Source organism: Lutra lutra, chromosome 4 (genome assembly GCF_902655055.1).
Source record: "Lutra lutra chromosome 4, mLutLut1.2, whole genome shotgun sequence".
NCBI classification, from domain to species: Eukaryota; Metazoa; Chordata; class Mammalia; order Carnivora; family Mustelidae; genus Lutra; species Lutra lutra.
In genome coordinates, this window is record NC_062281.1 from 86,155,890 (window position 1) to 86,182,163 (window position 26,274).

Here is a 26,274-nt window from a genome sequence, read left to right on the forward strand (position 1 = left end):
AGGCAGCAACCTCTTCGACCTCAGCCGCAGCAACTTCTTCCTAGGAACATCGCCAAAGGTAAGGGAAGCAAAGGCAAAAATGAACTAATGGGACTTCATTAAGATCAAAACTTTTGCACAGCAAAGGAAACAGTCAACAAAACCAAAAGACAACTGACAGAATGGGAGAAGATATTCACAAATGACGAATTAGATAAAGGGCTACTATCTAAAAATCTATCAAACTCAACACACAAGGAACAAATAATCCAATCAAGAAATGGGCAGAAGACCTAAGCAGACATTTTGGCAAAGAAGACATCCATATGGCCAACAGACACATGAAAAACAGACACATGAAAAAGTGCTCAACATCACTCGGCATCAGGGAAATACAAATGTGTATCAAAACCACAGTGAGATACCAGATACCACCTTACACCAGTCAGAACAGCTAACATTAAACAGTCAGGAAACAAGAGGTGTTGGTGAGGATGTGGAGTAAGGGGAACCCTCCTACAGTGTTGCTGGGAAGGAAAGCTGTTGCAGCCACTCTGGAAAACAGTATGGAGGTTCCTCAAAAAGTTGAAAATAGAGCTATCCTATGACCCAGCAATTGCACTACTGGGTATTTACCCCAAAGATACAAATGTAATGATCCGATGGCTCACGTGCACCCGAATGTTTATAGCAGCAATGTCCACAATAGCCAAACTATGGAAAGAGACTAGATGTCCATCAACAGATGAATGGATAAAGAAGATGTGGTATATATATATACAATGGAATACAATGCAGCCATCAAGATAAATGAAATCTTGCCATTTACAAGGACATAGATGAAACTAGAGGGTATTATGCTAAGCGAAATATGTCAATCAGAGAAAGACAATTATCATATGATATCACTTATATGAGGAATTTGAGAAACAAGACAGAGGATCACTGGGGAAGGCAGGGAAAAATGAAAGAAGATGAAACCAGAGATGAAGACAAACCATAAGAGACACTTAAATTCCAGAAACAAACTGAGAGTTGTTGGAGGGAGGGGGGTGAAAGGGTTGGGGTGGCTAGGTGATGGACATTGGGGAAGGTATGTTCTATGATGAGTGGTGTGAATTTTCTAAGACTGATGAATCATAGACCTGTACCCCTAAAACAAATATATATTGTATGTTATTAAAGAAGAAAAAGAAAAAACAAGAACAACTTGATTGTCACCAGAATGGAGGTAGGTGGTGAGACAGGTTAAATCGGTGATGGGAATTAACGAGTGCATTTGCGATGAGCACTCGTTACGTATGGTGACGTATGGAATGTTGAATTACTAAACTGTACACCTGAAACTAATATTATACTGTATTTTAACTTACTGGAATTAAAATAAAACTTTACCAAGAAACCCAACCCCTTTTCACGATAAAACACTCAAGGACTAGGAATATAAGTGAACTTCATTAACATCGCAAAGGGATTCTACAGGGCGGGAGCACAGCTAACATCATACTTAAAGGTGAAAGACTGAAAGTTTTCCCCTAAGATCAGAAAAAAAAGAAGGATGCCTGCTTCCACTAGTTGTATCAAACATTGTACTAGATATTCTATCTAGAGCAATTAGGCAACAAAAAGAAATAAAAGGCATGAAAATACAAAAAGAATATTATCTACTAATGCACGACAACAGGATCTTACATATCGAAAACTCTAATGAACCTCCCCCCACACACAAACTATTAGAGCTAGTAAATTCAGCAAAGTTGCAAAATACAAGAAAAAGATATAAAAATCAGTTGTATTTCTGCACACCAGCAATGAAAAATCCAAAAAGGAAATTAAGAAAACAATTCCATATATAATAACTAGCATCAAAAGAGTAAGATATTTAGGTATACATTTTACCAAGGAAGTCAAACACCCATAGAAAATGAAAACTCACTGCTAACATGAAGAATAAATGGAAGGACATCCTATGTTCAAGGAGGGGAGGGCTCGAGTTTGTTAAGATTGCAATACAACTCAAAGCTATCTACAGATTTCATTTAATCCCTATCAAGTCCCTATCAAAATCCCATAACTGGGCTTTTTTTTGCACAAATGGAAAAGGTAATCCTGAAATTCATATGAAGTTTATGGATCCCTGCACATCAAAGTCAATCCTGAAGAGTAAATTTGAAGAATTCATATTCTAAATTCAAAACTTACTACAAAGCTACATTAATCAAAGGAATGTGATGCTGTCATTAAGACCCATTCAATAGAACAGAATTCACAGTCCCGCCAGAAACATAAATCTATGGTCAAATGACTTCAGATAGGCCAGAGATGACTTTCCTCAATGTAGGAAATACAGTCACTTCAACAATGATGCTGGAACAACTGGATACCACAAGCAAAGGGATAAAGCTGAACCCTATACCCCTACACTCACAACATATACAAAAATTAACTCAAAGTGGAGCAAAATTAACTCAAAATGGAGCAAATTAACTCGTAGTAGCTAAAACTCGACAACTCATAGAAGGAAACAGAAGTAAATCTTTAGCCTTGAGTTGGACAATGGTTTCACAGATACGATACAAAAGGACAAGTGACAAAAAACAGATAAATTTCATCAAAATGTAAAACTTAAGAGTTTCAAAGAAAGTATGAAGAAAGTAAAAAGAAAATCCAAATAATGGGAGAAAATACTGGAAAATCATATATCCAATAAGGGTCCAGTATCTAGAATATATTAACAGCTCCTATAACTCAACAACTCAATTTATCAATACGTTAAAAATTGATGGACATTCCTCATAAAGCACACCAACAATCATATGAAAACATGCTCAACATCATTAATCACTTGGGAAATAGAAATCAGAATTATAATAAGAGATATTCACTCACACCCATTAGGATATCTACTATCAAAAAAATATTAAAGATATTTTTAAAATAGAACCCTTGTGCATTGCTGAAGAAAATACAACATGATACAGTAGCTATGGAAACCAAGGCGGGGGGGGGGGCGCCTCAAAAAATGAAACAGAGCCACCAAAGGATCCAGAAATTCTACTTCTGAGTAATTCCGCTTCTATCCCAAATAAAAAGTGGAGACTCAGATATTTGTATACCAATGTTCTTAACAGCTTTATTCACAATTAGCTAAAAGGTGGAAAACAACTCAGATGTCCATGGATGAGTGAATGCATCAACAAACTATAGCATATACATATACTGCAATGTTAGTCAGCTTCACAATGAAATGAAATTCTGACACATTGTTGGTTAGCAACCTCAGGAGTTCTCTGAATGGAATTTGAAACTGGCCCCCATACAGGGAGAAATAAGCATACCACTTCAGATTGGTTAAGTGATAGTTTTAACAAGTAGAGTGACTTACATACAGTGTTTCTTTTGGGTGACCACAAGATGAACAGATCTCTGCCTCCACCTACCAAAATCTTGTAAGTTTATTTAGAGGGTTGAGTCATATAACAGGGTTGAGTTGCCCCACGGTCTCAATAGTGCTTTACTTACGCAAGGCTACAGACCTGAAGAGGCTCCCCATATGAAAACAGTGGGCAGAACATACATTCCAAGTGAAAATTGATAAGGAGACTCCAACTGCCCAAGTCCAGATCACAGGTCAATCAATGCCATATCTCCTCAATGATCCTACTCTAACATTCCACCCCGCATGAACAGCTCTTACAATCTTACATTTCCCCCTCTTTTCCAATGTGCCCTGAATGGTCAACAAGGGATTTCACTAGCAGGGAGATGGCTACCTGGCTGCACTGGAGGCAGATACCACAGCAACATTACAGATTAAGATAAAGATTCCCAAAATAAGTACAATATTTCCATCAAAAGCCCCACACAGTCCAAACCACTGACTTAAGGAAGTCCCCTAGGATGAGGTCTGATGATGCACAGTGTTTACTTATGTCTGCATGTGCTTTAATAAAGATGCATTAGCAGACTCTTTAGGCATGAACACTGATTTTTCTGCTTGGATAATGGCATAAAGTGCCTCCTTGCAAAGTGTTAATAACACCAAATGCCATCCTATTTTGGAGGACAGCTTTTCTAATTAGAGACATTTCAGTGTTTGGGAAGGATAGGCTTTGTCTCCTATAACCACAGGCTTGCTGGGTAAATTTAGTAAGAGGTTCTGGGTGCTATCATGTCCTCCAGGCCAATGAAGAGAACAAAAGACACAACACCCAAATGATCATACTCATAGAAAACAGAATGTACCATCTGGGTAAGTTACTCTGCACCCCTAAGTGAGAGAAAATTACTTCACACCCCTGGATAAGACAGAGCTCTTGAACACTATAAGCAGGATGTACAATACCCACTTAGTACAGTTCTCAGATACTTTCTCCTACTTCCTTATGCACTGCCATACATACCAATTTATACTGTTTTACGATACACTTTCGTGTTGGAGAGATAAACACCTCACATTCTCATGGGGGATTATGCCCTATTTGCAGTATCAAAGGTACTTTCCTTTCCGTAACTATTTGTCCTCTGTAACCATTGATAGCACTAAGGGGGCCAGAACTTCTGAGGGTTGGCATATATTAAAAGTACATTTGACTCATATTATCAACCACAGCTGTCACCTTTTATTTATTCTGGGGAACCAGCAAATAGTGAGCTCAATATGGAACCTCCAACCTCCTCCAGTGGCCCTCATCCCACAGGCAATTTTAGCCCACACCCTATCCTCAGGATATGTCCTCCTAGCTTTGCAAAGTAGCACAATTAAGGTCTCCGACTTATTATCCTGCTTTCCCACCATTTGTCAGCCGCAAAGGACCTGTGATCCTTCTCTAACCTCAGCTCTTCTTCCAAATTTCCAACTTGAACTTCAGCCTCTAGATGGATAATGCTGGCTAGCCGAACTGTCCACAGGAGAGGCCAGCCCACTGCAGTAACCATTCCTGTCCCTTCTTTGTCCAGGTATGCTATAAGCAGTTACTCAAACACACACATGAAACCAGCCAGAGTTCTCAGCGCATCCCTGAACTCATACAGTAGTCCACAAGCATCTAACATACAGACCACCACTCCTCCCCACACAGAGGTTGATGGCCAACCCAGGATTTCTCCCATGAATGCCTCTCTCCTAAGACCCATTTCTTTGGTCTCCTAGCTGGCTCGTCAATTGTTGGTTAGCAACTTCGGGAGTTCCTAGTTGAAACTTAAAACCCATGCCCAGACAAGGAGAGCAAGGAAAGAATGAAGAAAGAGGCAGACCACTCCAGAGTAAGCAGGTGTTAGTTTTAATAAAGGAACTTAAAAACAAAGCTAGTCTTGGGGTGCCTGGGTGGCTCAGTGGGTTAAGCCTCTGCCTTCAGCTCAGGTCATGATCTGAGGGTCCTGGGATCGAGCCCCGCATCGGGCTCTCTGCTCAGCAGTGAGCCTGCTTCCTCCTCTCTCTGCCTGCCTCTCTGCCTACTTGTGATCTCTCTCTCTCTCTCTCTCTGTCAAATAAATAAATAAAATCTTAAAAAAAAAAAAAAAAAAAACAAAGCTAGTCTTAGGGGGCCACAACACAAGCATATCTCTGCATCCACCTGCCAGAATCTTTAAGAGTTTATGTAGAGGTCTTAAAGCAGTTCAGTCATATATACACATCCATACAGTATAAATAAAACATTACTCTCTCAAGGCTGTGTCCCTGAAACATATCCCTGTATGGGAATGGGTAACATACATTCCAAGGACAGAGAAGGGCGTTAAGAAGCGTCCCATTGCCTGAGTTCAGCTTGCAGATCAACCAGTGGTCATGTCCTCTTGATGACCTCCTCTAACACACATGCTACAACATGAATAAATCCTGAAAATCTTATGCTCAGTAAAATAAGCCAGACACAAAAGGCCAAGTACTGAATGATTCCACTTACATGAGGTACACAGAATAGGCAAATTCATAGTAACAGAAACTACTTTCTGTTACCAAGGTTACCAAGGGGCTTATTGGAGGGGCAATAGGGAAATTACTATTTTATGGATACAGAGATTTTATTTAGGGTGATGAAAAAGTCCAGAAATGGATAATAAGAGATTGCTGCAAATAAAACACAATGAATATATAATGCTATTGAATTGTGCATTTAAAAATAGTTAAAATGGTAACTTGGTTATCGTGTATATTTTACCACAACTCTAAAAAAAAATACAGAAAATAACAAGTGTTGGTAAGAATGTAGAACAAATGAAACACTCATGCACTGCTGGTGGGAATTAATGGTGCAGCTGCTGCAGAAAAAATGTAATGGTTCCTTGAAAGCTAAACACAGTATTACCATATGACCCAGCAATTCCATCCCTAGCCAAAAGAATTGAAAATACGCGTTCAAATAAAACTTATATGTGAAGGTATACTGCAGTACTATTCAAAATAGCCAAAAGGTAGAAACCCAAATGTCCATCAACATATGAAAAAACAAAATGTGGTACTATAATACCATTATTTATAATAAATCTATGTTTGATCATTTACATAATCAAAATATATTTCTCATACATATTTGGACTTTGTCCACAGCTCCTGGCTCAGGCTCCTAAACACCTTGGAACTTCCTGAACAATAAGAGCAAGGATACCATCTTTCATCACATTATTTGGTCTCTTGTCCTCAGTTCCTAAAAACCCTTCAGAGCCATGAGGTGAAATGGGTATCTTGTTATTCCTATCAAGACCCTTTCCACTACAACTGGATTCATGTTAATGAGGTGACTTTTGGAACAGTCCTAAGGATGGTGGACTAGTCGCCAAGGGAACCAACCATGATTAAGGAGTTAGAACTTTCAGTCCCAGTCCCAGATTTCTAGAAAGGGGCAAGGGATTGGAGGTTCAATCAATCATGTCTACGTAATGAAGACCATAAAAACCCAAAGGAGGGTGTGTGAAGAGCTTTCAGGTTGGTGAATGAGAACACTTCCATGTGCCACCATGCAGGGAGTCCCAAACTTCATGTGGACAGAAGCGCCTTTGTTTGGGAACTCACCTGTCTGCTGCTGATTCTATCCTTTAATATCCTTGGTAATAAATCAGTAATCTAGTGAGTAAATGGGTTTCTTCAGTTCTCAAAACCTCTCTAGCAAATTAATCAAACTTAAAGAGGGGGTTGTGAGAACCTGTGATCTGTAGCCAGTTGGTCAGAAGTGTCAGCAAGCTCTCTAGCTCAACTACAGATTCCAACAGTTAAAACCACAAATAGACAAGACTACTTAACTTATGCTCTAACTGAAATCCACTGTGCTGCCTCTTTGTCACACTTTCTTGAGGCATCGACAAAAACATTTTGCAATAACCAGAACATTCCAACTGCCAGGCCAGAAAAGCCCTGACAGCAACAGAATGCCTAAAAGACCACATCCCACATATCCCTTTCCCTACCCATGACCACAAGATGAACACATATCAACCTCTATCCGTGATCAGACACTCTGCCTGCTATCTTGCACTTAAACCCTCTGAACCTCTCCCTGGAGATGGATATCCCTAGGTATCCATCTTGCCACTGGAGATGCTGGCTGTTAAGGATTAAGCCTGCCAATACCTTAAATAAGTGTCTCCCTTTCTCTTTTCTAGACCCTCCTTCCTAAAGCTTGTTCAGAGCAACAGTGTTGGCAAACTCAACCAGAAGCTATGCTTTCGATTTGTCCAGCCCCTCAGGGATTCCCCAAGATGGAGCCAATGGCCACAGCAGCACACTAGGGCTTACCTACTCATTTCCTGAGTTAGTGGCTGTAACGGATCGATAACAGATGCACAGGTAACTGCCTGGGCTTGTGACTGACATCTGAAAGCAGAAGGCAGTCTTACAGCACTTGGCCCTCAACCTATAGAATCTGATGTGATCTCTGGGCACACGTGCGCCAGAATTAAGTTGAACTGTAGAACATTCAGTGGGTGTCAGATTATTGCTTGTTGGTGTGGGCAAACCCCTCAACCTACACAATGGACTTGACTATCAGAAACTTTCAGGCATAAACATACAATTGGGTAAATGAAATACAGTTGACCTTTAAACAACATGGGTTTGAACACCACAGTTCTACTTACACACAAATTTTTTTCAATCAAGTGTCCTGGAAAAAAATTTTGGAGATTTTTTTTTTTTTTAAACAAACTCACAGAGGAAACACGTAGCCTAAGAATACTATAGAACATTTTTACAAATTAGCTAATATTATAAGAATACAGTATACAAAATGTGTTTCTACAGCTTATATTATCAGTAAGGTCTTCTTCCAGTCAACAGTTGTTACTAGAAGTTAAATTTCTGGGGAGTCAAAAGCTAAACTCAAATTTTCAACTAAGAAGGGAAGGGGGTTGGCACCCCAACCACCCGCACTGTTCAAGAGTCAAAGGTACTGATACATGCTTGAAAACATTACATTAGGTGAAAGTTAAAAACTCACACATACTGTACCATCTATGGTACATGAACTATCCAGAACAGGTAAAAATAGAGACAGATAGGTACTCAGTGGTTGCCAGTGATTGGGACAAGGGAGGCAGAGTTAGTGTCTATGTAACTAAGGGGCTTATTTGGGGGGTGATAAAAAAAGTTTTAGAACTAGATAAAGGTGATAGGTGCACAATGCTGTAAATGTAGTAAATGCCATTGAATTCTACACTTTAAAATGGTTAATTTTATGCTATGCGAACTTAAGCTCCATTTGAAAAAAGAATATGAAATGTTAGATTTTTTTTTTTACAAGATTCTACTTATTTACTTGAGAGAGAGAGGGACAGAGGGAGAGAGAGCACAGAGAGTCAGAGAGGGAGAAGCAGACTCCTTGCTGAGCAAAGACATGGGTCATGAACTGATACAAAGGCAAATGCTTAACTGACTGAGCCACCCAAGCACCCCAAGGTGTTTGATATTGAGGAAATATTAAAATTGAAAGAATGTGATAAACCATCATTTGAATGGGGAAACTGGCTCAGAAATTTCATGGCATATGCTTCTGTTCAGGCGGGAATCAACACATAATTCCTTTCTCACTGAAACTGGGAAATAACTGTTTAGGTGACTTTTTTTTTTTTAAGTTTAGAATTCTTTTTATTGTTTTCTTTCTTTTTTTATTCTGTTCAGTTAGCCAACATACAGTACATCGTTAATTTCTCGTGTAATGTTCAACAATTCATTAGTTGCACATGACGCTCACTGGTCATCACAACACATGTCCTCCTTAATACCCATCACCCAGTTACCCCATCCACCCACCTCTTCCCCTCCCTAACCCTCAGTTTATTTCCTGGAGTCCAGAGTCTCTCATGGTTTGTCTCCCTCTGTGATTTCTTCCCATTTAGTTTTCCCTCCCTTCCCCTATGGTCCTCCACACTATTCCTTATGTTCCACATATGAGTGAAGCCATATATTTATCTTTCTCTGTTTAACTTACTTCACTTAGTTCCATCTGTGCCAAGGCAAGTGGTAGATACTCATCCTTTCTGATGGTTGAGCAACATTTTTTTTTAAAGATTTTATTTATTTATTTGACAGAGAGAGATCACAAGTAGGCAGAGAGGCAGGCAGAGAGAGAGAGAGAGGAAAGCAGGCTCCCCGCTGAGCAGAGAGCCCGACGTGGGACTCGATCCCAGGACCCTGAGATCATGACCTGAGCTGAAGGCAGCGGCTTAACCCACTGAGCCACCCAGGTGCCCCAGTTGAGCAACATTTCATTGCGTATATGAACCACATCTTCTTTATCCATTCACCCGCTAGAGGACATCTTGATTCCTTCCACAGTTTGGCTCTTGTGGACATTGATACTATGAGTATTGGGGTGCATGTGCTCCTTATTTTCACTACACCTCTACAAATACCTAGTAGTGCAACTGTTGGGTCATAGGGTAACTCTATTTTTAACGTCTTGAGGAACCTCTGTACTGTTTTCCAGAGTGGCTGTACCAGCTTGCATTTCCACCATAGGCGTAAGAGGGTTCCCCTTTCTCCACACCTTCACCAACATTTGTTCTTTCCTGTCTTGTTAATTTTTGCCATTCTAACTGCTGTAAGGTGGTGTCTAATTGTGGTTTTGATTTGTATTTCCCTGATGGCTAGTGATGTTGAACATTTTCTCATGTGTCTGCTGGCCATCTGTATGTCTTCTTTGGAGAAGTGTCTGCTCATGTCTTCTACCCATTTTGTGACTGGATTATTTCTTTTTTGGGTGTGGAGTTTGAGAAGTTCTCTATAGATCTTGGGTACCAACCCTTTATCCATAATGTAGTTTGAAAATATCATCTCCCAGTCCATGAGTAGCCTCTTAGTTTTGCTGACTGTTTACTTTGCTGTGCAAAGCCTTTTATATTGATGAAGTCCCAAAAGTTCATTTTTGCTTCTCTTTCCCTTGTCTTTAGCAATTTGTCTTGAAAGAAATTGCTGTAACCGATGTCAAAGAGGTTACTGCCTGTGTTCTCCTCTAGGATTCTGATACATTCCTGCCTCACACTGAGCTCTTTCATTCATTTTTGCATTTATCTTTGTGTATAATGCAAAAATATGGTCTAGCTTCATTCTTCTGCATGTGGCTGTCCAACTTTTGTAGCACCATTTATTGAAGAAATTGTCTTTTTTCCATTGGTTGATCTTTCCTGCTTTCTTGAAGATTAGTTGACCATAGAGTTGAGTGTTCATTTCTGGGTTCTCTATTCTGTTCCATTAATCTATCTGTCTGTTATGTGCCAATACCATACTGTCTTGATAATCACAGCTTTGTAATATAACTCGAAGTCAGGCATCGTGATTCTCCCAGGTTTAGTTTTCTTTCTCAACATTCCCCTGCTGATTTGGGGTCTTTTCTGGTTCCATATAAATTTTAGGATTGTTTTTCCCAGTTCAGTGAGAAATGTCAACGGTATTTTGATAGGGATTGCTTCAAAGGTGTATATTTCCCTGGGCAGCATAGACATTTTAACGATGTCTATTCTTCCAATCCATGAGCATGGAATGTTCTCTTTCCTTCTTCCTCACTTTCTTTCTTAAGTGTTATGTAGTTCCTACAGTATAAATCTTTCACCTCTTTGGTAAGGTTTATTCGTCACCAAATGCATCTTACGATTTTTGGTACTACTATAAATGGAATCAATTCCCTAATTCTTTTTCCATTTACATTATTAGTGTATAGAAATGCAACTGATTTCTGTGCATTGATTTTTGTATACTGTCACCTTGATGATTTGCTGTATGAGTTCTAGCAATCTGGGGGTGGAGTCTTTCTGGATTCCACATAAAGTATCATGTCATCTGGAAGGAGAAGGAATTTGACTTAATGCTGATTTGAATGCCTTTTGTTTCTTTCTGTTGTCTGACTGATGATGACTGTCTGATGTCTAATACCATGCTGAACAACAGCGGTGAGAGTGGGCATCCCTGTCATGTTCCTGACCTTAAGGGAAAAGATCTCAGTTTCTCCCCACTGAGACTGATATTCACTTTGAGCTTTTCATAGATGGCTTGTATGATGTCAAGGTATGTTCCCTCTACCCCTATATTTTGAAGAGTTTTAATTAGGAAAAGATGCTCTTCTGTCAAATGCTTTCTCCACATCAGTTGGGAAGACCATAGGGTTCTTGTGTCCTCTTTTGTTAATGTGCTTTAACACACTGATTAATTTGCGAATGTTGAACCACCCTTGTATCCCAGGAATAAATCCCACCCGGTCGTGATGGATAATCCTTTTAATGTACTGTTGGTCCCTATTGGCTAGGATCTTGGTGAATATCTTGGCATCCACGTTCATCAGGGATATTGGTCCGTTATTCTCCTTTCTGATGGGGTCTTTGTCTGGCTTTGGGATCAGGGTAATGCTGGCCTCACAGAACGAGTTTGGAAGCTTTCTTTCCTTCTATTTCTATTGTTTGAAACTACTTCGGTAAAATATGTATTATTTCTTCTATAATGTTTGGTAGTATTCCCCTGTGAAGCCATCTGGCCCCAGACTCTCATTTTTTGGCAGGTTTTTGATTACTACTTCAATTTCCTTACTGGATATTAGTCTACACAGATTATCTCTTTCTTCCTGTTTCAGTCTTGGTAGTCTGTAAGTTTCCAGGAATGTGTCCATTTCTTCTAGATTGCTTAATTTGTTGGCATATACTTCTGGTAATAATTTCTAATAATTGTTTCTATTTCCTTGGTATTAGTCATGATCTCTCCCCTTTCATTCAAGATTTCATTAATTTGGGTCCTTTCCTTTTTCTTTTGGACAAGTCTGGTCAGTGGTTTATCAATCTTATTCTTTCAAAGAAACAGTTTCTAGTTTTGTTGATCTATTCTACTGTTTTTCTGGCTTCTATTTCATTGATTTCTGCCCTAACCTTTATTATTTCTCTTCCCCTGCTTGGTTTAGCTTGCTGCTTTGCTATGCTCTTCTTTCTCCGGGTCCTTTAGATGTAAGTAAGGTGTGTATTTGGGATTTTTCTACTTTTTTGAGAGAGGCTTGGATGGGTATGTATCTCCCTCTTAGGACCACCTCTGCAGTATCCCATAGGTTTTGGACCAATGTGTTTTCATTCTCTTTAGATTCCATGAGTTGTTTAAGTTTATCTTTAATTTCCTATTTGACCCAATCATTCCTTAGCAGGATATTCTTTAAATTCCAAGTGTTTGATTTCCTTCCCAATTTCTTCTGGTGGTTGGGTTCCAGTTTCACAGCACTCTGGTCTGAAAATATGCCAGGATAATCTCAATCTTTTGGTATCAGCTGAATCCTGATTTGTGACCCAGTATGTGGTCTATTCCAGAGAAAGTTCCATGTGCACTCGAGGAGAATAAGTATTGTTGTTTTAGGATGGAATGTTCTGTATGTATCTACAAAGTCCATCTGGTCCAATGTGTCATTCAAAGCTCGTTTCTTCATTGACCTTCTGCTTAGATGATCTGTCTATTGTTTTTGAGTGGAGCGTTCCCACTATTAATGTATTATTACGTATGGTGTTTTTTTTTTTTTTTTTAAATTTTGGGTATTACTTGGTTTAAATAATTGACTGCTCCCATACAGGGGGCATAGATATTTATATTTGTTAGAACTTCTTGTTGCATGGACCTTTTAAATATGATATAGTGTCCCTCTGCATCTCTTACTACAGTTTTGGGATTAAAATCTAATTTGTCTGATATGACAATTGTTACCTCAGCTTTCTTTTGAGGTCTGTTGGCATGGTAAATCGTTCTCCATCCCCTCGCTTTCAACTTGGAGTTGTCTTTATGTTCAAAATTAGTCTCTTGTAGACAGCATACAGATGGGTCCTGCTTTTTTATCTAATCTGAAAACCTGTGCCTCTTCACAGGAGTGTTCAGCCCATTTACATTCAGGGCAACTATTGAAAGATATGAATTTAGTGCCATTGTATTGCCTGTAAGATCCCTGTTTCTGTAGATTTTCTGTTTCTTTCTGGTCTACGTGACTCTTGGGGTCTCTCTTCACTTACAGAATCCCGCTTAATATTTCTCATAGGGCTGGCTTGGTGGTCACATATTAGTTTCTGCCTCCCCTGAAGGTTCTTAATCTCTCCATCCAAATTGAATGACAGCCTTGCTGGATAAAGTATTCCTGGCTGCATGTTCTTTTCATTTAGTTACCCTGAATATGTCTTGCCAGCCCTTTCTGGTTTGCCAGGTTTCTGTGGACAGGTCTGATGTTATTCTGATGTTCCTTCCTCCATATAGAAGGAACCTCCTGACTACTCTCAGGATAGTTTCTGTGGCTGTAAAATTTGCAAGCTTCACTATTATATGTCAGGGTGTTCATCCATTTTTATTGATTTTGGGAGGGTTCCTCTGTCTCATAGACTAAAATGCTTGTTTCCTTCCCCCAGATTAGGGCAGTTCTCAGCTACAACTTGCTCAGATATACTTTCTAGCCCTGTCTCTCTCTCTACCCCCTTGGGGAACCCAATAATTCTGACATCGGAACTTTTCATGGCAACATTAATCTCTCCAATTCTTTTTCATGTGCTATTAACAGGCTATCTATGGTTCCCTCAACCTTCTTCCTTTCCATCCACTTATCTTCTAGATCACTGATTCTCCCTTCTGCCTCGTTTACCCTGGATATTAGTGTATCCAGTTTAGACTGTATCTCATTCATAGTATTTTTTTAGTTTGGCCTGATTAGATCTCATTTCTGCTCTTATAGATTCTATATTGTCACTAATGCTTTTGCAAGCTTAGCTACTGACTTTACGATTGCTATCCTGAAGTCTATTTCTGACATCTTGCTTATATCCATATCCATTAGTCCTGTGGCAGAGGACATTGTCTCTGTTTCTTCTCTTTGTTGAGAGTTCCTCCTCCTAGTCATTCTGTCTAGGTATGGTTGAGTGAATGAACAGAGTCCAAAATATCAACCATGACCCAAGCAAGATGCATCCTACAAAATCTGGAGTGGTCAGAAGCCAACACCAAAAAACAAAGCCAAAAAGCTACACAAGAAAAAAATTTTTACATTTTTTTAAAAGGGGGGTAGGGGGAGAGGGACTATAATCTCTCAGTGTGGACAAACTAGGGTGTCCCAACTGTTCCCGGGTTTATTTTGATCTGTGTGTGAGAGGACAGATCCCGAAATTATAAGGAAAGTAAAACTTACATAAAGGTAAAATTGAATAGAGGGGAAAAATGGACTAAAAGTATGTATCTATTAAAAATGTAGGTGATCTCAGGGTCCTGGGATCAAGACCCACGTCGGGCTCTCTGCTTGGTGGGGAGCCTGCTTCCCCCACTCTCTGCCTGCCTCTCTGCCTACTTGTGATTTCTCCCTCTGTCAAATAAATAAAATCTTTAAAAAAAATGTAGGTGTGAATAAATACAAGTTAAAAAATAACTGAAATACAATTTGAGATAATAAACATCTAGTTGAAATGAGGAAAAGGTTAAAAAAAAAACAGAAAAGGCATAAGAAAAAGTTAAAAAAAAAAAGGAAATGGAGAATTTTATCTGAAAATTCAAGAAGTCGTGAGGCCACACTTAGAGCTCAATATACTATTTTCCCCTGGTGTTAGGATTTTACAGTTATGGGATCCACAGAATTGCTATCCACCTGTTCTTCCACCTGTCTTTGGAGGAACGGGCCGACCATACTGTTTCTTAAGTAATCCTGCCTAGGCAGAGTTGCCCTGCCTGTGATGGGGATGGGCTCAGTTGAAACTGGTTCCTCTGTGTATCGTTTGTTCCCTGGAAGCTTTCCACATTCTCTTTCGATGATCAGAGCAAAAATGTCTCCACCCAAACATCTGGCTCAGAGCAGAAAAATTGCAGTCTGTTCTCTTTAATAAACCCTCAGACAACAATCTCCACTCTGTATGCACCACCCAAAACTGCAGCCCCACATGGTGCACACCCACAGCAACTCTCTTAGAGGTAGTCCCAGGGACCCAAGAGTGCCACTGTCTTTTGGCACTCTAAAACTGTGAGCAGCCAAGGGCTTGCAGGTGCACCTGAAGCTCCTGGATCATGTCTGGGTGCCACTCTAATGTCCTTTCTGGGCCACTCCTGCCCTGCGAGTTTTTGCCCAGTCGCAGGTACAGGTTCCAGAATTTTTCAGGCTGCTCAGGAAAAGAGCAGTTTACCAACTGGCCTGGCTTGCAGTTTATGGCTATCCAAGCTAAAAGTACCCCCCTCAATGGCTCAATGACCATAACGTGCTTCCCAGCTCCACTGCCTGGGCAGTCTACTGGTTCAGGCACCCCCTTACACACTGTGGCTCCTCATATCGCAAGAACACAATGCCCTACCTAGAATTCTGCCTTTTCATTTCCAGACGCCCCTCTCAGAGAAGGGTATCTCTCACTAGCGCAGATTTCTAAGGGTTCCAATTTTGCACTCTGGTGTTTTATCACTTCCCAGAAGCCAGCTTACGGAAGCTCCTTCCCCCTTCTGTTTTGTTACCTCCCTGCAGATTCATAACTCTGTATGTTCTACCTTGCAAAAAGCAATTGCTTTTTTGCTTGTATAGATCCAGATATATAGTCTTATATCTCAGATGGATTTCATGGGTGTTTGATAGATACACAGCTAAATTCAGGGGACCATTTGAAACGGGGTCCCCTACTCCTCCACCATTTTGCCTCTCTCTTTTAGATAACTTTTCTTATCAACTAAAATGCTCAGGTATTGAACCAGATGATTCATAATTACCAGAACTCAAGTAAAGCCTTAATATTACATCTCTTCTCCTTCATAAACCATTGTTAAACTACTCGTTTTGTAAATTATCTCTATTCCTTTCAACCAGCCCCATCCTGCTTGGCTTCCATGATCTCAAAGTTTCAGTAATCTTTTTGCCAGCTCCAACTCTATTCCTGTCCTTTTACTTGAACCTGCTGCTCATGTCTCTCCCTTGACATGACTTCTCAGTATGCTCTCCTCAATATTTGATTATTTATAGGACTCTCCATGCAGATATAGAGATATTACTTAGAGCAAAGAGAGTAAAATACTATGGCTATAATATTTCCCAGTACTTTGCCAACTAGAAAATAGTCCTACTAAAACACAACAATTTTCAACTTCTGTTCATTCTTCCCCATTATGCATGCTCAAAGTCAAATGGAAGATTATAAATAGCTCAGGAGGAAACATGCCTCTAGGCATTTGACTATGCTATTGTAATATCCTGGGGTACTTTTCCTCTTTTTCTACAGATGACTTCTTTTCTCATCCTTCAGTTCTCCAGAAAGTTGACACTTCTCCTCGAGACTGTTATCTCTATCATATGCTCCTCTAAGTGACACATAATCCACTTGAGTATAAGTTACTTACTACACTCTCTTCTTTAAGCACTACACTTGTGCTGTCCAAGTCAGTAGCTGCTAGTCATATATATGTGGCTACTGAGCACTTGAAATACGGCTGGTATAACCGAGGAATTTTACTTATTTTTAACTAATTTTAACTTAAAAATCAAGGAAGGATGAAGTATTTTTCCATTAAACACAAATTAACTGTTTTGGTAGGCCCAGATTTCACTTTAATCATTTCATTCAGTAAGATATTATTATAATGTTAAAGTGAGAACATATTTTTTACTTTAATGTTGCTACTATAAAACCTAAAATTACAAAGGTGGCATTCAACTTTACCTACATATGACAGGTACTAAATAAGTAAGTAACTACTTATCTTCATTTTAGAGATAAGCAACCTAAGACCCATTCAACTTAGGCAACTTTTCCAAAAACATACAACCATAGTAGTAGAACTCTTTAAGAAAACCTAAGTCTTGGGGCGCCTGGGTGGCTCAGTGGGTTAAAGCCTCTGCCTTTGGCTCAGGTCATGATCCCGGGGTCCTGGGATCGAGCCCCACATTGGGCTCTCTGCTCAGCAGGGAGCCTGCTTCCCTTCCTCTCTCTCTGACTACTGCCTCTCTGCCTACTTGTGATCTTTGTCTGTCAAAAAAATAAATAAAATCTATTAAAAAAAAAAAGAAAAAAGAAAACCTAAGTCTCTCACTCCTAAGTATATACAACACTGCCCCTAAAATTAGGTTTTGCTCATTTAAATTTACAAATAAGTCAACTGAGGAAAAGTTAAGTGTTGGTAAGTATTGAGTCAAATTACTCCTTTATTTATTATATTATTATTATTAATACTTTCTTTAATATTTAAAATGGCTGAGATCTCATCAGAAGAAAAAAAAATTGTAGCTATGTATGGTGACCAAAGGTAACTAGGCTATTATAATCATTTTGCAGTGAATATAAACAGCTAATCATGTTGTACACCTGAAAATAATATAATATACTATCCTAACTATAACTTAATAATTATTTTGCATTCTTTAAAAGCTGAGATACTTTGAAGTCAGTACACCGAACACAGTCTGTAAAGCTAGCCAATAATTAACCAATATCAAGTTTATGGGTGGACCAGTTTTACTTCAGGAATTACAAACTCCCAGTTAAATTCCTGGTTTGGAAGAGAGACATGAGAAAGGAAAAAATAATAGATACTGTTTACTGAGCACTTATTTAATCATAAAATACACCACTTAATCCTCCCCAGATCCAGTCGAAGTCAAAATTCTAGCTCTGAGAAAGCAGAAGCTTCAGGAGTTCAAGAAATTTGCCCATGTTCACACAACTACTAAACAGTAGAGCCAGGATTCACATATTGGCTGATATTACTCCACAATCTAAACACTAACCATTAAGCCAGCATTTCTTAATATGCATTCCAACATCTGATAAGGGGTCAACATCCAGAATATATAAAGAACTCCTACAACTCAACAACAAAAAGACCAACAACTCAATTTTAAGAAGGGCAAAGGACTTGAAGAGACATTTCTCCAAAGAGGTATACATGGCAAATAAGTACACGAAAAGGTGATCAACATTACTAATCATTAAAGAAGTGCAAATCAAAACCACAATGAGATACCGCTCTATACTCATTAGAATGGCTGCTATCAAAAATACAAAATAACAAGTGGTGGCAAGAATATGGAAAAACTGCAAGCTGTGCATTGCTGGTAGAAATGCAAAATAATGCAATTATTCTGAGAAAAAAGTACAGTGGTTCCTCCAAACATTAAACATCAAATTCTATATGATCCAGCAATTCTGCTTCTAGGTATATACTCCAAAGAAGTGAAGGCATTGACTCCAACATATATTTGTATACCAACGTTCATACCACTATATTCACAATAACCAAAAGGTATAAAACAACCCAAATGTCCATCAATGGACGAATGGACAAACAAAATGTGGTATTTACATATAATGGAATGTTATTCAACTTTAACAAGGGAAAAAATTCTGACACATGCTACAACATGGATGTACCTTGGAGACATTATGCTAAGTGAAATCAGCCAGACACAAAAGGACAAACATTGTATGATTCCACTTATATAAGGTTTCCTCGTCAAATTCAGAGTCAGAAACAGAGCAGTAGTTGCCAGACTCAGGAGAAAGCAAGAATTTGAGCTGTTGTTTAATTGGCAGAGTTTTGGTTTGGGATGATTAAAAAGTTCTGAAGATGGATGCCAGTGACAGTTGTACAACAATACGAATGAATGTACTTAATGTAAGTGAATTGTACACTTAAAAATGGTTAAAATGGGAAAATGCATGTTATGTATATTTTACAATTTTTACAAAAATGCCATGTAAGGACCATGCATAACAGAATCACCAGGTATACTTTTACATATACCTAGGTCCTCAAATCCTAAATCAAAATTTTTAGAAAGGAGAGGCTCAAGAATCTAATTTTAACAAACTTCTCAGGTGATTCTTATACTATTATATGGACTAGAACTCAACTTCTATGTATAACAAACATAAAGTATTCTCAGACTCAAATTCAAAACCACAAACTTCTCTGTGCATGCTTTCTAATTTTTTATCAGAGTAAATAAAGAATAAACTGTTGGGTAAAAAAGTAAAAATATTATACAGACTGTTGAGTTTAAAAAGTCAGAGAGAGAAACTTCTAATGCCTTCCATTCTAATGCCTTGAGGTTATAAGAAGGAAATTCTTTTTTTTTTTCTTTTTTTAAGATTTTATTTATTTGATACAGAGAGAGAGAGAGTACAAGTAGGCAGAGAGACAGGCAAAGAGAGAGGAGGAAACAGACTCCTGCTGAGCAGAGAGCCCGAAGCAGGGCTCCATCCCAGGACCCTAGGATCATGACCTGAGCCGAAGGCATAGACTTAACCCACTGAGCCACCCAGGAACCCCAAGAAGGAAGGAAGAAAAGGACTGGGGCACCTGGGTGGCTCAGTGGGTTAAAGCCTCTACCCTGCCTGTGATCTCTATCAAATAAATAAAATAAAATCTTTAAAAAAATAAAGAATAAAAGAAGAAAAGGATCTCTGTCATGAGACACTGCATTCAGTATTTTAATCCCTCCTACCTTGCCTTGTTCCATCACTTAATGGATCGTTACAAACTAAAAAATTAAGTGCCAGGCACCATGCTGCAAAACAGACACACTATTTTGAGTATTTCAATCACACTTATTTGTCATAGTCCTACCCTTAAAATAGGCATTGTTGTATTGTGCTGCTTTTGTTTGCTTAAAAGAAACTTTCTATTACTCTACAGAGGTTCTACTCTTTATAAGAATGGAAATCAAAACCTCGAAGTGCATGAGAAGCCAATGGAAATCTTATTTATAAATAAAAATACTTGTTCCGCTTCTCATTTTATCAGAATGGAATATTCAGATTGATTTTCAAAAATCATGTCCACGCAACGCTAATGACATTAGTTTTAAAAAAAAAAAATAGCACATCAATTTTGTAACAGATAGAAGCATCCATAAAAAGCAGGAAATACATCAAAATATTTATATTATCTGTAGACTTATAAATGATATTTCCTACTGTGTTCTTTAGAGAAACTCTACAATGATGTGTATTATTTTTATTATCAGAAAAGATAATTTTTAAAAACTTTTAAACTATACCTATTAAAAAATTCTACTTCCAAAGGAATGTAAGTAAGTGCTCCCCTGTTGGCTACACAAAGAGTTCCCAAAAGATAAGGGTGGTAGTTAGAAACTAATAAACATTTCAAATTAAATTGTGTCAAAAGGCAGTAACACTCAGATTATGAACTTCAGAGTAAGCTGACACAAACTGACAGGATATCAGAAAACAACCTAACTACTCACTTCCTATTCTTTCTTCCCTAAATTCCTCTAGTTACTCACCCAATTTCTTCATACCCTTAAACCCTTTTCTCCCTACAGATTACCCATTATCTATTCTGATTACCCATGTAATGAAGCAGAGTTTTATGTATTAAGAGCCTGAATTAAGTTTTAACTTGGTTTTCCCAAATATATATATGGTCTTCAGTATCCCTAGCTCCAAGCCATCCCTACTTATATTTTTATCTAGCTGAGTCATTTAAAACAAAATGGTTATTTAAAGACAGCAGAACAATGCCTTGAAAATTCTGAGCAACACTGATTTTCAATCTAGACCTCTATACTCAGCCAAATCATTAATCAACTCTGGGAATAAAATAAAAACATTTTTCAGATATGTAAGAACTCAACTTACTTCTAATATACCCTTTATTAGGAAGATAATGGAGGATCTACCACAGTAAAAGGAGGAATGAAGTCATATTACCTGACTAGTGACAGACATAAAGCTTTTAAAAATGCATATAGGTAGAAGAAGAATGCAAAGAAAAATATACAACAATTATTACTCTACAAGAAAAAGTTGCACAAGAAGGAAATATAGTACAGTACTTGATTCATCAATGGGCCACATTTCTGTGACTGTAGTATTAACATTTCCTTCTGATTTAAAGGGAAGTTGTAATATAAATACAAAGAATAAGAGAGGGCATCTGGGTGGCTTAGTTAAGCGTCCAACTCTTGATTTCAGCTAGGTCATTATCTCAGGATCGTGAGATCAAGCCCTGCCTCAGGCTCCACACTAACCATGGAGCCTGCTCAAGATTCTCTCTCTCTCTCACTCTCTCTCCCCTCCCTCTGCCCCTCTCCCCTCCCACTCACACTCATGCACGCTTTCTAAAAAAGAAAGAAAGAAAGAAAGAAAGAAAGGACTAGAGATGTGGAATGATGCCCCTGTAATGGAACGAAATCTTCATCTACCTAGTAATCAGCTGATAAATAATATAGACACTTTTTTAAATAAAAGAAAATAAATGTCAAAAGAAATAGCTAAAAGACTTAAAAAGTGACTGCCAAACTTCTGCTAGACAAGATGGTATAGACACATTTCTCCATACCTCTCCCCACTTAGAACAACTATAATCCCTGGAAATAACATAAGTCACTTGTGAAAATTCTGGAAAGAATTGTAGAAGGTGGGAAGAAAGCAATAAGCTGATTTGGGAGCCCAAGACTGAAGAATAATGAAGTAACAGAGTGTCTTACCAACAGAAGAAAGTGATGCACACCCAGTGTTTCATCACCTCCATACTAGCTCACTCTTCCTCTTAATCAAAAGGGAGCCTCGGGACATGAACAGACATTTCTGCAAAGACATCCAGATGGCCAAACAGACACATGAAAAAATGCTCCACATCACTCGGCACCAGGGAAATACAAATCAAAATCCCAATGAGATACCACCTCACACCAGTCAGAATGGCTAAAATTAACAAGTCAAGAAATGACAGATGCTGGCGAGGATGCGGAGAGAGGGGAACCCTCCTACACTGTTGGTGGGAATGCAAGCTGGTGCAACCACTCTGGAAAACAGTGTGGAGGTTCCTCAAAAAACTGAAAATAGAGCTACCTTACGACCCAGCAATTGCACTACTGGGTATTTACCGTAAAGATACAAATGTAGTGATCTGAGGGGTTACATTCACGTGAATGTTTATAGCAGCAATGTCCACAATAGCCAAACTATGGAAAGAACCTAGATGTCCATCAACAGATGAAGGGATAAAGAAGATGTGGTATATATACACAATGGAATACTATGCAGCCATCAAAAGAAATGAAATCTTGCCATTTGCGACGACATGGATGGAACTAGAGGGTATTATGCTTAGCAAAATAAGTCAATCGAAGAAATACAACTATCATATGATCTCCCTGATATGAGGAAATGGAGATGCAATATGGGAGACTTGGGGGGTAGGAAAAGAAAAAGTGAAAGAAGATGGGATTGGGAGGGAGACAAACCATAAAAGACTCAATCTCAAAAAACAGACTGAGGGTTGCTTGCGGGAGGGGAGACGGGAGAGAGTGGTGGGGATATGGACTTTGGGGATGTGCTATGATGAGTGCTGTGAAATGTGTAAACCTGGCGAATCACAGACCTGTACCCCTGGGGATAAAAATACATTATATATTTATTTTAAAAAATTAATTAATTAAAAAAAGGGAGCCTCGGGGCGCCTGGGTGGCTCAGTGGGTTAAGCCTCTGCCTTCAGCTCTAGTCATGATACTAGGGTCCTGGGGTCGAGCCCCGAATCGGGCTCTCTGCTCAGTGGGAGGCCTGCTTCCTCCTCTCTCTCTGCCTGCCTCTCTGCCTACTTGTGATCTCTCTCTCTGTCAAATAAATAAATAAAAATTAAAAGAAAATTAAAAAAAGATGGCCAAGCGGATCAAAACAACATCACAAAGTTCTAAAAATTAAAGTATCATCAGAACCACAGATCACAAAAATAAGCCAGGATCTATGTGCTAAATATTAGTAGGGTAACCACCTGCTAAAATAAAACAGTTAAATAGTAACCAGCATTTCCTAAAATAGATAAAATGTCCTGAATACAACTGGAAATCAGTTTTTATACTAAGAACTAATACTATCAAATGAAAATGAGAAAAGACAACAAAATGGTGCTGACAATTAAATGAATCTGAATCTGGAATTATCTGCTAAGGATCTTTTAAAGTGGCAACTGACTTCAACACTCAATTGCAAATTCTCTCCAAACAATGAAACAACAAGCGGTCCCCCAAGTAAGGAATTATAAAAAAGGACCAAATAGAAATTATGCAACTAAAAAAAAAAAGTACATACAGTTTGAAAGAAAGAAAAAAAACTACAGAGACATGATAATCTACATAGGAAATCCCAAGAAAGCCGCAAGAAATGCAGAGTATTACTAATAGTACTAGTAAGTGAGTTCAGCAAAGTCAAGACTGTCAACCTTAAAAGTAAAACAGGTAGTTTTGTTCCACCAGCAAAATGGGTTTACCTGAGAATAGCAGAGGAATTAAAGCTCAAGATACGCAAGCTATGACAATCCATAGGCAAGTCTGGAGACCAAAGGGGAAGAACTTCATAAAGAAAAAGAACTTGGAAGGAGTGGCTTTGAATGAATATCCAATAGAGGAAAGTGAGAGTTCATGGTGGTGACAGTTTCTCATGGGCTGAGCTTGTCCTAAACAAAGGGAAATTCCTCCTTCCTCCTGTGGAGTAGTAAAGTAGGCTTCTTCCAACTGGGAATGCAAGGTACTTCTCTTCCACTGGGGTCTGCAATTGATGAGTGGTACGATGTGAGAGCTTCCATTCTAAATGAGGTTTCCTTTATTCAGGTTTCACATTTCCCCCTTTTGATTAGAATCCTTCTCTGAAAGCATTACTGCTCAAGTCAGGTTTTCCATACTTAGTGGTTTTGTTCCTTGATGCTAGGAAGGACCTTTCCTGATTGTTGTGTTGCATGTCAGAGGGAAAATGCACAGCAGCTGGAAACCATTTAAGGACACAGTGGAGTAACAAGGAAGGTTAGAGGGGAGAATTCTCAGCATCTCTTATCTAAGACCTATATTCTTACCAAGGTCATACACATTAGAGATAACCTCAAAGCATCTGGGTATACCACTTCTACAAAAGTTTGACAGCCACAGGTACAAGGCTTAAAAATAGCTAAACAAAGCAGAATCACAAGTAATATGGCAAATCCAGTTTGTATGATGGTTCTAAACTAGAAGCCCAAACCTGAAGGTAACCAGCTAAACAGGTCAAAAGATGAGAACCATTAGACAAAACTTGATTTAACTAATGGGCTTATTCTCTGATCTTCTATCTCTCCAGAGGCATTCATCCATGTGCAGCTGGTAGTATTTGCTATTGCACAAACACTCCCTTGTTTAGCAAGTAGTAATCAAGGGCTATGCAATTGTTCATGACTACTTTAGCCAATGAGCTAAAGTGATCACAGTTGGGCTATTATTGTTCTGGCTGTGGAATCAGCTAGCTCGCCTAAAGTTAAGGACTTATTTTTGATCAAGCCCTTACTGGAACTTACTGCAACCCAGAGGAAAATGGCTCTCCCTATGGAGGCAAACCCATGGTCATGTGCACGTCTCGGAAGTTCCTTCTTAAGGCAGCCATAGAGGTTTAACAGGGCAAACCACTAGGAAGCTTCTGATTTATTATGGATATTGAAAGGAACAGTTAAACATCCCAATAAACAATGACCTCCAATTCCCCAGCTATCTGAACATTCATATGCCCATGGGTACTGCTGTCCACTATAGACAAAAAACTGAAACCAGGCACAGTGCAGAGGACTACAGCTAAAGTCTGTTTATTGACCAGTCTATTTGCTGGAATTTCCTGATTAACCTTTCAAGCGAGTTATCTGAGGAATTTGGGTGACAATTATGTGAGGTTCCATCCCACTATTAAAATCCTTGCAGTGAGCACGTAGCCCATTTTTATCTCCCTTGAGTACATGGGAACAGATTATAACAAATTGGTTACAAGTAAGACCAAGGGATCTCCAAAATCATTAACAGATGAGGGTTTCTGATGACAGTCCAGGTCCTCTTAGCCAGTGGCCTAGGAGATACAAATGATAGTGCTATCTTTCCAGGCCAATGCCAGAGTAAAGAAAAAAAAAAGAAGAAGAAGAAGAAGAAGAAGGAAAGTTTCATGTTTAAAGTAGGAAATCTGGACCTAATGTCTTAGAAGGAAGCAGTCTACTCTGATGTCTGATTATCATCTTCCTCCTTAAAGTATCCAGCATTGCACAGGATCAAATGACAGGTGGAAACTTCTTCAGCTGTGAAACATGTAGTTAAGGCTCAAGTCCCTGAAGTTTAGCTGCCATCTCAGTAATGAGAAAGATTTAGTATTGTCTGTTCCAAAGAGATTCAATGGCAGTCTTAGTTGTTAGTGGGTCTTAATCAGAAGGCTGTGAGAAAAACCACAAATGTTGGTTTTGAGAATCAAAATATAGCCAGATACTTCAGGAAACTAGAAGAATTCAGGAACCAGTCCAGTTTACAAGTATATAACAAAACCTCAACGTCAATCAACAAGATTAAAATCTAATACAAAGGTGGAAACATAATTTTTGTCTCTATAATTATCCCCATTTTTAACCAAAGATAATCATAGTAAAACTGATTCATTTGCATTAAACTTGGCCTAATTATTCTCATAAGTGTAGGATGAATAGCAATTGACCATATCAGTTTTTTATTAAGACTACTTTGCTGGAATTTTTCATAAGGAGTCTCAGACTGGCCTTTCAAAGCCTGTGAAGCCAGGAAGCCACACCAAGGACTGCCCAGCCTATTTACCTGCAATACCATTTCAGTCAAAGCCAGTGTCTCCAGTTGTGCCCAATATAAAGGAACAGATTTTTTAATTGAACTTACGCAAATAACTATATAGTTATAAAAAGAATGCTCAAAAGAGCTTCCAAATTTGGAGGAATCAAGTAGACAGAAAAACTATCAAGTGTTTTCACCTTAGTGTACAAAGGTATACATTATCAAATTATTAAAAGTCACAGATAACTTGAGAAAAGGGTTTTCTTAAATCTGCAAACAAAAACAAAAACGAAATATCAAGGAACCAACGGTA

General features: G+C 38.7%; 1 protein-coding gene across 1 annotated transcript in view; it reads right to left on the reverse strand.

Annotated features, from left to right (window-relative positions):
* Positions 1–26,274, reverse strand: part of SPIDR (scaffold protein involved in DNA repair) — a 676,929-nt gene that overhangs the window by 627,292 nt on the left and 23,363 nt on the right. The window lies entirely within an intron of this gene.